The sequence below is a fragment of the Rattus norvegicus genome, chromosome 2 (genome assembly GCF_021556685.1).
Source record: "Rattus norvegicus strain SHRSP/BbbUtx chromosome 2, alternate assembly SHRSP_T2T, whole genome shotgun sequence".
In the NCBI taxonomy this organism is placed as follows: Eukaryota; Metazoa; Chordata; class Mammalia; order Rodentia; family Muridae; genus Rattus; species Rattus norvegicus.
Window position 1 is genome coordinate 200,911,140 of NC_141535.1, and position 9,703 is coordinate 200,920,842.

General features: G+C 37.4%; 1 non-coding gene across 1 annotated transcript; it reads left to right on the plus strand.

The window, feature by feature from the left end:
- Positions 1-7,568: 7,568 nt before the first annotated feature.
- LOC120101208 (U6 spliceosomal RNA) lies at positions 7,569-7,671 on the plus strand. The gene has a single exon (XR_015678976.1). It is a non-coding gene; the product is annotated as a U6 spliceosomal RNA (small nuclear RNA).
- The last annotated feature ends 2,032 nt before the right edge of the window (positions 7,672-9,703 follow it).

Consider the following 9,703-nt stretch of genomic DNA (forward strand, 5'->3'; position numbering starts at 1 on the left):
AGGTATTAAAGCAGTATGGTTGCTGAGGTGGGTCTATATGAAATTATTGCTTTGAATGCCACAGAACATTTTAATTCCACTGTGGTTGTTAAGACTGTGTTTTACCTGTTATAAAAAAAGAGGTTCATAGTGAGCCCTTTAAAATGCAGCCTTCTTTGTGGAGTTCGTAGCTTCAGGATTTTGTTGAGTTGATCACAGAGTCCATGAAAGGCTTACTGTTTGGGACTTTCGCTGTCCAATGCTAAGTGGCAAGGTGTGAAGATTAAATTAACTGTAATGAAAATTAGCTGTGCTGTTTGGTTTCACATTGGGACTGCCATCCTGGAGGTCAGTACTAATGATATGTCAGGCTTTTCCTGACAGTTTGCATACAGCATGGTTTACTCAGAGCTCAGCAAAGTCAGGAGCACAAGATGAGCAGGTATTGAACTGTCAAGTGGAGACAACGTGGTGACAGCTGATGCCTTGGAGATCACCCCCATAGCAGTGTAAACACCCTCTGCCATCTTTCCTGTCCCTTATAATAAAATAAATTTTGGTCAAAGTAACAAGTGTATTTATAGGAGTCTTTGGGATTTTAGACACTTGAAATCCTTAGAAAGAGAAATACAATGAAATCTCTGTGGAATTCAAAAAAGTTATTGAACAGCTAAAGGAAGGTGCTTGTTATTTTGTTGTACCTCATGATTGCAATTCTCTTTGGGGGCCTGCAGAAAATATAATAATGGCAGGATGTACCTTTGAGTATGAAAATTTACATCTATGGGCTGTATAGTTTTTGTATGTGTGTTCATAAATTCATTTCTCACTTTGAAGGTTTCAATAATATAAAACAAAATGTTTTATGTTAACATTTGGCTCAGATCACTGAGAAATGTCATATAAAAGAGTTCAGAGACTGATAAAACTCTTTCCCTTTCTACACACCTTTTTAACCTTTGAACATATATCTGTCCAAAACATGTAGGAGTGGCAATCTTCAGTTGTGTCATGTAATGCTATCCTGTAGCAGGTTCATGTGAAGTTATGCTGAAGTACAGCCATCTGTGGAAATGTGATGTTTGGAGAGAATGTAAGTAGGACCCAATACACAGTCATGGCATGCTAGAATTGCTAGCTGTGCAATGCTTCATTGGTCTCAGGTCTTCACTGGTTTTCACTTCCTTGAAAGAGGCACTGAAGATATCTCCTGGTGTTCTGACTAGTTCTGATGGAGCCACCTGACTCGAGCTGATGAGGCAGAGGCCTGCTGGTTTCTACTGGATTGTGTTGCAGCTGTGGTTGACCTGTGTCTGGTGACTCATTTATTTATTTATTTATTTATTTATTTATTTATTTATTTATTTAATTGTTTTTAATGTTATTGGATATTTTATGTATTTACATTTGAAATGTTATTCCCTTCCCAGGTTCCCTCTTTCTGCATCCTACCTCCCTCAGCTTCTATGAGGATGGTCTCCCTCTCACCCACCCACTCCCACCTCAACATCTTGGCCTTCCCTTACACTGGGGAAAGGAGCCTTCCCAGGATCAAGGGCTTCTCCTCCTATTGATGCCAGACAAGGCCATCCTCTGCCACATACAAAGCTGGAACCATGGGTCTCTCCATGTGTGTTCTTAGGTTGGTAATTCTGGGGGGGTGTCAAGTTGGTTGATACTGTTGTTGTTGCAAAACCCTTCAGCTCCTTCAGTTCTTTCTCTAACTCCTCCATTGGTGTCCCTATAATTCATTTAAAACTGGACTTTTGTTACTCACACACTACTGCATTAGACTGGTGTTATCCTGACAACGGACATTGGAATCCCCCACAGAGCTACTTTTTTTTATTTAAATGACTTTACTTATATGTTTAAACAAAAGATTCAATATTTACAATTTTCTGAGGGTCCAACTATCCAAGTTAGCTTTAATTGTCAACTTGATACAGACTAGAGTCACCTGATAAGGCAATTACAGTGGAGGTAATTCCCAGATAATATTAGGCTTCGTACCTTGACTTAAACAGTATTTTCCTGTGGCCAGCTGCACCAGGCTGACCCAGTGTTTCAGGGTTCTGCTGATCTCAAAGAGCTACTTCTAAACAGGGCCGCCTCTCCTTGTCCTATTTACCATCTTCTTCGCTCCCTTACCTTTGGACAATTCCCTATAACTGTGGGGTACATGCATTTGAGAACCTTTATTAAAATAGGTTTGGAAAAGTCTAAGCCTACGTTGGAGATAGAAGCTGTTCTAAAATGGATTTCTATGGGAGATATCATTTTAAAAATACTGGAAATTTAAAAAATTATGGAAAAATTGTATTACATAAAACTTTTAATAGTGATACTATATTAGAACATATTTTACATCTTATTCATAATGCAAAGTATTATCTTTTATAGTAGCTTAATAATACATCTTTTTATTTGTACAAATATATATTTGAAATTCTATGATCAATTTCTGAAATGAATGATTTCATTTTCAGGCATGTATATGTAATTATTCATCTATTCATTTACCAAGCTCTGTGATGTTTTAGAAATACATCGATAATTCTACAAATTACATCAAGTAAATTAGGCTAGACAATAACTTCCATTTGGCTGTAAAATATTCATATATTTATGCTGATTTCTCTACTTAATTGTTGTGCTTTTTCTTTGGATATATCAGTAAAACATGTTCCTAGGGATGATTGACACTTGCCTAAACTCTCTCTCCCTTCTTTATGAAATTTTGGCTACTATTGGAAAATAAAGATGTTTAAAGTAGCACAGGGTTGTGGGCTGTGCTTCTTGGAGGGCTCACAGCAAAATCAGGCAATCAAATTACACAGTGAAGCACATCAGTTCAGATATGCCCTGGGTAGGTGAAAGTGCCTGCTCCCTGCTCTATGAGAATCACTCCCTATAAACAGAATTCTCTTGTTCCTGATTTTACCCAGTTATTGTGGCATTAGTCAGAACATTTGCCATATATAAGTATATATGTATATATGTATATCTATATATATGCTGATAAAGAAGTAACATTTTAAAATGTTGTCTAAATGTCTCTGAAAGAAAATAGCACTTTTGCCAAAGAAAGAACACAATGTAGCATATAGTGAAGAAAGTTCTATGTAACTGTGAAAACAAAGTGTCTGCATATATACTCTGTGCATGATGCTGCAGTTATGTTCTTTCCAATGCAATCAGGAAGTAACCTTGGGACTTCTAAGATTGCTCAGTGGGTAGAAGCACTTACCAACTAGCCTGATGACCTGCGCTTCATCCCCAGGACTCACATGATGGAGAGGAAAAGAGCAGCTCACACAAGTTGTCCTTTGATTTACACAGAGTCAGGGTGAAAACCTAATCAAGTAGAAACACACGCACGCACGCACGCACGCACGCACGCACGCACACACACACACACACATACACACATTTTCTCCTTCTCCCTCTCCCTCTCCCTCTCCTTCTCCCTCTCTCTCTCCCTCTCCCTCTTCCTCTCTGTCTCCCTTTCCCTCTCTCATAAATATAAGTCTGTCCCATGCAGGACCTTTGGTTGGTGGTACAGTCTCTGAGAGCTTCTAAGGGCCCATGTTAGTTGAAATATCATTCTAAGTAAGGTAATCCTGACTCAGAAAGGCAAACATGTTGTGAACTTACATGTAAGTGGATATTAGCCAAAATGTACAGGATAACCATGCCACAGTCCACAGAACCAAAGAAGCTAAGTAGCAAGGAGGAGCCTAGGAAGGATGATTGAATAACACTGAGAAAGGGAAATAAAACAGAGATGGGGGGTGATGGAGGGAGGGAACTGGATGGGAGAGGGTTGGGGAAGGGAACAAGAGGGATCAAGTGTAAGAAGGACAGAGGGAGAATGAACTGGGATTGGTGAGGACAGGGATGAATTTCTGAGATGAACTGGAAATCTAGGACAAGAGAAACTCCCAGGAATCTATGAGGATGATCCTAGCTAAGACTCCTAGCAATAGGATACATGGAATGAAATGGCCACTTCCTGTAAGCAGGCATGACTTCCTCCTACGAAAGGATGGGACTGATAATATATCCACAAAACCTTAAACCCACAATTTGTTCTGACTACAAAATGTGCAGGGAAAAAAAGGGAGTAGAAATATATATATTTGGAAACAGCTTTCAGGTAATCAAGTTCACTGGCTCAAAGGAAGAGACTGATTGGAAACAGACAGACTTACACAGCAAAACACTAGCCAAACCTTGGGTAATATTGTAGAAAATGGGGAGGAAGGGGTCAATAATGCCACAAAAAATGTTTTAAAAAGTAAAAAAAGAAAAAAATGTTTTGCCAAGCACATGATTCATCCAAATAAATATATGTATAAATGTATTTAAAATGTTTACAGAAACATAACAATAATGTGTAACGAAAGCTTAGTTAGTAAAGTTCTTGGATTGTGTGTCTGAGAGCACGAGTTAATCCCCAGACCTGAGGCATAAGAATAGTCAGGAGAACTGGCAGAAGACTATAATTCTAACACTGAAGTGGAGGCAGGTGGATCCCTGGAGTTCTCTGTCCAGCCTGACCTTATCAGAGTTTAACTCCAGTGGGTGAACCTTTTTTAAAAAGTGAGTTAACCTATTGATTTGAAATAAATGCTACTGTGATATTGAAAAAATAATAATAAGCACAGTAACATAAATGTTGTGTTCAATATCCAGTGAAAAGCCCTGGGGTATTACTGGGTATGATTAAATAAATTACTTTAAATTTTCTCCTCTACTTTTGTTTCTTCTCTTTACCAGAAAACACTATAAAAACTTGCTGCCTCCTATCAGATTTGGAACTATATTTACATTTCCGTTACATCTTAACCTTAGCTGCATAACACCTAGAGTTGTAGCGTCACCAATTATATTGCTAGTAAGTTATATAATCTCCCAATTACAACCAAAAATAAATGCCAGGTGTTTGAATCTGGAGTCATTAGTATGTGCAGGAAGGGCTGCAGATGACCTCAGTCTGTCTTGCTCAAATATAACATACAACTCACAAGAGGAAAGTAGCAAAAATTAGCACATGGATCCAGCTGCATGCATCCCAGAAACCTGGATGGAGACATTTTTGAGGAGAAAAAAATGTCCTACATATGTAGTTGACGCTTGTTCCCTGCCTCCCTGTGACTTTTTTGGTTCGATTAGATGGATTTTTTTTCTTCCTTTTTTCATAGTTTTAATATATGTTGCAAATATACATGCAAATTAAAATAGTAAATTGTTTCTTCTTTAAAATGTGGGCACATGGGGTTGCACTAGCTATTTGAATGTTTTTGCCTAAGAGAGGAAAATAGAGTGTAGAAAACAATTGATTTATCAGTTCATATTTGAAAAAGAAAAGTAATTTTAACCCACATGCTGTAAGGTAAAGTTACAGATTCTTTTAGTCTTAATTATATTTTATCAACAATAGAAGAATATTTGCTTAATTTGCTTTTTGGACTACTTAAATTCTGTTAATTTTATAATGATGCTGAGCTAAACAATTGCTGATAATAGATGGTGAAATTGTGATGGTTGTGTGGCATATTCAGATATACATGTCTGAAGCCATGTAATCTGCCTGGCCTGAACCGTCCTGACTTCAGCCTGAGCAAGACCCTCCTTTTGAACATGCCTACCCACTCACATTTAGCACTTCTGCTGTTGTGGCCACTGACTCTTGTGTCTTTACTATTCCATGTTTGTTATTTTTTTGGTGATCATATTAACATTTTTCTCATTTTAACTTCCTTCTATTTATATTTTTAGTATGTGTGAGTGTATCACATATGTGTATAGTGTCTATATGTGTTTTGTGTAGTTAAACATATCCCAGCATATAATGAGGCCAAAGAAAGACATCTAGTGTCATGTTGTGTCCCTTTCCTCTTCTTTTGAGGCTGATTCACTGAATCTTTATGTAGAGTGGTGGGCACGAATCTCCAATGGTTCTTCTGTTTCTGCTGCTTGAACCTGGGGATACAAGTTCACAAATCCAAGCATGTGATTTTACATATGGTCTGGAGATCCAAGCTCAGTTCACTGTGTTTGAGCAGCAAGTGTTCTTACCAATGACTCATCCCCCAATGTTATTTATTTTACATAAATAGACCACAGATTTTATTCTTATTATTCAGTCATTTCCATGTTTTCATGCTCATATCAGTCAATTGTTTATTTTCATCCTCATTTCCTGAATTGCCCCAAAATTTCATGCTACACTTCTAGACTTTTATCCTTGTCTGGCACTGTTCTCCCATCAGCTGCTATCACTGTGGACTGAACATTGAGGTGACATCACACTGGCCCTATAGATGTTTTCTTCTTTGCACCATTTCCAGATTCTTGTCAGTGTTTATTCCATTATTTTAAATATCAGATCAGATCAGATCACATAGCTATTTTGTTGAGAATAATAAAACGATCCCTTTATCACATTTAGAGACTCCAGTAAATTTTGAGTTCTAATTTCTACTCCGGGTATTTCTTTGGGAGTTCTCTGGAGACCAACTCTGGGGAGTGTACTGGTTCTCTCCCTTCACTTTTACAGGGCTTCTAGGGATCAAAGTCAATTCTTCAGACTCGTATGGTGAGCGCTTTTAATGTGGAGTCATCTCACTATTCCCGGTTGTTACCCCCTCCCCTGTTATTTCTTTTACAAAGATATTTACTGCAATATCTTATTAGAAAATCGTTCTTTAGTTCTATTAACAGTTCTTTATTCATCATTAAAGCAAGTCTTAAGTCCCATTCATTAAGCTTCTATTTGTTTATAGATTTTTTTCTTCTTTTTGAAAACACGCCATTGTACAGTACTGACGGATCTCTGCAGTTCCTTCCATTGCTCTGTTTCCAGTGGATGCTTCACAATAATGTTATTTATAGTTGTATGTTTGACCTATAAATAAGTAAAATGGAAATAAATGGAGCTTTGGTACAGCCAAATACATATTAAGTAGTTTTATAATTATGTGTCTTGAAGTAAAAGACTTTAACAAAGAGCATAGAAATGCAATACGATTTCCACAAATTCCCATTTCTATATAAGGTATTGAAATTTGAGTGTGTGTGTGTGTGTGTGTGTGTGTGTGTGTGTGTGTGTGTGTGTGTGTATTCATAGGGGTTGATGTTTTAGCTAATATTTGTGTTACTTTTACTTTGTTGCACTACAATACATTGTGGTAGAGCATGTGATATAGTTACATAACATGGTTGTCAGCAAATAGAAAAAAAAAACTAGTGTTACAAAATCTAATTTCTCTTCAATCACATAATTTCATAGAACTTCTTCATATTCATATGAAGCATTGGGGTATGAAACTTCATCATATCCCATATCCTAAAGTTTTCCTATCCCCTATAGCGCCACATGAGAGCCTTAAATGAACATTATAAATTCAAAGTATGTCACATCAACTGAAAGAAGGAGAGATTCATGAGTTTGAGGTTTCAGTCCTTGGATATCTCAATTGTTTTTTCTTTTATTACAAACAAAACAAAACATTATAGTGCTGGAGGGTTGACAGTGGGGAAAGCTGTTATGATATGGCAGGAAGGATGTTAAATAAGCTCTCTTGCTTGCTTAGCAGTACATATAATGATTTTGGAATAATACAGAGAAACTGAGCATGGACCCTGTGAAGATGTATTAAAATGTGTGAAGAATTTTGTATTTTAAAGTAATATCAGTGTATAATACCTTCTTTTAATACCTATTAGATTATAAATAACCATAGATCATTAATGAAGTCAATAATATTATCATTCAATCATTTTCCAAGTATCCTACCTCTGACAGTCAAACAATCAGAACATGAGCAGTTGAATAATATTCACGATACAAACCATAACAGTTTACACATGACTCCCAAACCAAATGCATCCAGTCCATCTGCACGTTGGGATGAATGACTTAAAGGAGGAATGGTTGTCTTGTGTTTGTCTAAGTTTGCTTTATGAGATAAAGAATTGTACATTCTAGAGAGAAAATTTGGAAGGAAAAAAATGAGATTGATGGGTAAAGACATGTGGCTGCTTCTGAAGGGATGTGGGAGCAGCCATGAATGAGAGATGAAACAAGAGGCACACAGAGACTGAGGGGAGCAGATGCTAAGGACTCACAATGCTACAGCCACAGACAGAAGCATAGAAACAACAGCAAACTTGATTCAAGCAAACAGCTCCCATTGGGATTGTGGGAGACACATCCTCAGAAGCAAGACTTTACCCATGTTCTCTGGGTCAGATTTTTATGACTTAACTATCACAACTTCATTCACTGCCCTTGCAAGGGCTACTCTAGGTATGGCAAGGGCTACAAGGTCCAGTTTCTTAGGTTTCCTTCAAATTTTCAATGGAAACTCCCATGATTCATAACTCTTGTATGCTGTCCACGACACAGCCAGCATAACACAGTAGATCCCAATGTCTTCTGCTATGGCAAACCCTGTGTAGTAGCCTAGTAGCCTTTAAGTACCAACAGAGGCGAATAATGCAGAAACATCCTGAGTAAATCCCTCTTTGAGCAGGCTATCCCTGTGTACTTTCTCAAATGTAGCTCTGCAAAAAAAACAGTTTTTACCTTCACATATTTCTGCTCCGGACGGAAAAATTTTGCTTATTCTTGAGATTCCCCCAGGAAGTCTTTCCAGTTGTTCCGTTTCAAAGCACCTGGCTTTTTTTTAATAGTGTTGATTTCTTCAGCACGCAGAACCTCCACGTCTGAAACCCTGCACGTTTCTTTTTTGGCTTTCTGTTTCTCTCTTGGAATCTGTTTAAAAAGCAGCCAGTACAGTCCAGGCTGCTATCAGAATAATGTGCTGTCATGAAATTTATTGGTCTGGCTTAACTAGATTGTCGATTTTAAACATAGCTTTCATAAATATTAGGACGCAAACAGAGTGAGGTGGTGCACTGTTGTTCCAGAATGTTGCATGACTGAGTCAATTTGGAATGGTTCCTCCTTTCGGTCTGTAACCGCATGCACTGAGCCTACCTACCTTTATGAGCAGTCAGTCCTCTGTGACCTCAAAAGACCTACCCACTGAGCTTCTTTTGGGGAAGTCTAGGATCTTTTAAATCAATTTATTTAAATATCCCCACATTCCTTCAGTGAGATATTTTCTAGCCTTCTAGTACATGTTATGAGGCTCAGTCACACGATTTAACAACTTACTACCAATTGTATGGGAGTAAGTTCCATTACTGTGACAGAATGCTTGAGCCAATCTGAAGAAGGAAAGGCTTATTTTGAGTGATTCACAGTTTTAAGAGATTCTCTTGATTTTTTCATTTGTTTTTTTTTTCTTTTACTTTATAGATTTGAGGTCTGTGGCACTACATCACCTGTAGGTGAGAGTAGATCGTAGGTGAGGCTACTTACCCATGATGGCCTAGAAGTAAAACAAGATGAAAACAGCATAATACTCCCTTCTGAGGCACACCTCTGAAATTCCACCTTCTTCCACTAGTATCAAATAGTAAAGTTTCCAATATACACCCAGTGGAGTCACGCATTTGTGATCAAATCTTAAGCATAGGGACCATTTAAGGACATCTTATAGACAAACTACAGAAATGGATATATATATATATATATATATATATATATATATATATATATATATATATATATATATATATATATCTCCAATCTGGAGGTTCCTCAGAAAATTGGAAATAGATCTACCTGAATACCTAGCTGTACCAC